Source organism: Nomascus leucogenys, chromosome 11 (genome assembly GCF_006542625.1).
Source record: "Nomascus leucogenys isolate Asia chromosome 11, Asia_NLE_v1, whole genome shotgun sequence".
In the NCBI taxonomy this organism is placed as follows: domain Eukaryota; kingdom Metazoa; phylum Chordata; class Mammalia; order Primates; family Hylobatidae; genus Nomascus; species Nomascus leucogenys.
In genome coordinates this window covers 52,781,050-52,783,580 of record NC_044391.1, presented here as the reverse complement: position 1 = coordinate 52,783,580, position 2,531 = coordinate 52,781,050, and the positions used below count along the sequence as shown (strand labels likewise).

At 42.2% G+C, this 2,531-nt stretch overlaps 1 pseudogene; it reads right to left on the bottom strand.

The window, feature by feature from the left end:
- Positions 1 to 1,771: 1,771 nt before the first annotated feature.
- Positions 1,772 to 2,077, bottom strand: LOC100589866 (annotated as a pseudogene).
- Positions 2,078 to 2,531: the final 454 nt, after the last annotated feature.

The following is a 2,531-nucleotide window of genomic DNA, read 5'->3' as shown; positions in this document are numbered from 1 at the left end:
TGAGGCCTGGTACTCTAGCGTCTCTGATATCCCCTCTGTGATACCTGAATTTTCTCACTCTTAGAATCTGAACAGAATTTATCAAGATTCTAAACTCTGACAAATGACTGTACACTTTAGGAATGTCTTCTTGGTTACCACTCGCAAGGGTGTTCCTAACTCTCTGGCAAAGAGGCAAGTACCAGAAAAATATTGCTGTTACTGAGAGATGAGTGTGCCTAGAAGTAGAAACTACAGCATTCTGGCAGGGAAAGCAGCTATGACAATTTAATACATAGAAGGACTGCAGAGAGATGGAGGCATTACCTATGGTCTAGGAGAGGAAATTTACAGAAGGAAGCAATGAACATTGAAGAAAATTGTTTTATTACTGAAAGAAGAGTCTCAACTGAGAAAGTCTAGGTGGCACTGGGCTGGTTTGGATTCCTCCAGGATTGAGTGAGCCCAAATCAATGGCTATTACAGGAATGCTCAGGCATGCAGCCTTTATCTCCTTCAAGGAGGCCGTTCAGAGTCGTGTTCCATCTCTGGAGAGTAGGGCTTAGGTCCAGCCATGGGTTGACCCACCGTTAGGTTCTTAAAGAAGCAGTGAGAGGAGGAGTTGATTGATTTGTCTTCTGAGGCATAGCAGAACTCACCCTCAGACCCCTCTGACCTATATGGTGGCAGTGGAGCTGAGGGGTAACCTTTATCTAGTAACTGCATCTGTAGCAATCTATTATTTCAGAGTCAATTGACTCAATTGATTGAGATCACTAAACTCCTCAGCCTGGCATTTAAAGTGCTTTACAATTTGGCACTTCTTTTTCTTTTCATGCTTAATTATCAGGATATGCCTGTATATAGCTGACTGCAGTCACCATCATCCACTCACCATTTCCCAAATGTTGCCTTCAGTCAACGATGCTAAGCCATTGCTCAACCTGTCTTCTTTACTTAGAATGCCTTCTCATACTATGACTGCCACAGTCTAACATATTCTTCGTGTCTCAGCTGAAATCACCATCCTTCCTCATAGATTCTCATGATTAAGTTCTTTAGTGGTGATTTGTGAGATTTTGGTGCAACCGTAAATAACTTGACCAAGGTCACGGGCAGTAGAATTTAATGCTCCCCTTTCCATATTTGCAAAATCTTTTGAACATTTGTTATATAATGTATCATATTTTATCCTACAGTGAAATTATTTTTTATATATATACCTGTTTTCTTATACAATTTGGAAGTCTCATTAAAAAAATAAAAACAATGTAACCCTATTATACTTAGGATAGTACTTTGGATATGGAGGTACTCAATAAAGCTTGTTGCATTCAACTCTGAAGTTGAGGCAAATCATAAATGTGATTGGATGTTGAATATAGAAGATTGAATGGATTTTCAACATTTAAAATACTGTCTGATCTTTTTTGGCATCTGGCACAACTTTCCATAAGTCTTCATTTGTTTTTGTTGGTTCGACTCTGCTTTCTCACCACAACTCTAGACCATTAGCCCTTCCTCAGTCTCTGGGAAGGCCTGAAGCATACCCTGCCTTGGATCCTGGTGGGGCTGTTGTGCCAGCAGCTGTCTGGCTCACCTCGCCAGCCCAGGAGGGGCCCACACACCCTCCCCAGAGTGGCTCCTGGGAGGCCTACACATTCTCCTGCCTTTTAGTGCTATTGGGCTTTTTCTTTTAAGATTATTCTTTTTTTTTTTTTTTCAAGAGCACAAATCCACGTGTATTTATTGATTTTTCGTTAGTTTAAATCCTTGAGGGGTACAGCATCACTCAGATTCTGTGTCCAATGGCCTTAGCAGGAAGATTGCTTCGGAATTTGGCATGAACCATGCCACTGTTTCCATGGGCCCAAGTTACCTTTCCCCAGATGACTCTGGTTTTGTTCGGTTTGCCGCCAGGAGTCACTGTGTTGTTCTTTGCTTTGTATACATAAGCACATCTCTTGCCCAAATAGAATTCTGTTTCATCTCGGGCGTAAACACCTTCAATCTTAAGAAGAGCTGTGTGCTCCCTTTGGTTCCGGAGACCCTGCTTATAGCCAGCAAAAATGGCCTTGGACCACAGCCTTCCAGACATAGTTCCTTTTAGAAGTCCTGTCCCCAGCAAGCCTCCACAGGAGCCAAGATGGCGGGAAGAGCTTAAGATTATTCTTCTACACCTATTCTCCTAATCAATGTACTCTAGAACACAGGAGACAAGGTAGTATAGTAGTTTAAAGTGTGGACTTTGGAAAACTGTTATCTGAGCTTGAATTCTAACTCTATTACCTACTAGGTGTTATCTTGGGAATGATGCTTAATATTATCAAAGCAATTCCCTTCCCTCCCCTCCTCTCCCCTCCCCTTTCCTTCCCTCCCTTCCTTCCAGAAATGGGGTCTCTCTATGTTGCCTCGGCTGGTCTCTCAAACTTCTGACCTCAAATGATCCTCTCACCTTGGCCTCCCAAAGTACTGGGATTATAGGCAAGAGTCACTGTCCCCAGCCAGTAACTTTTTCAGTGGTGAAATAGAAATAATAACATATTAACTCA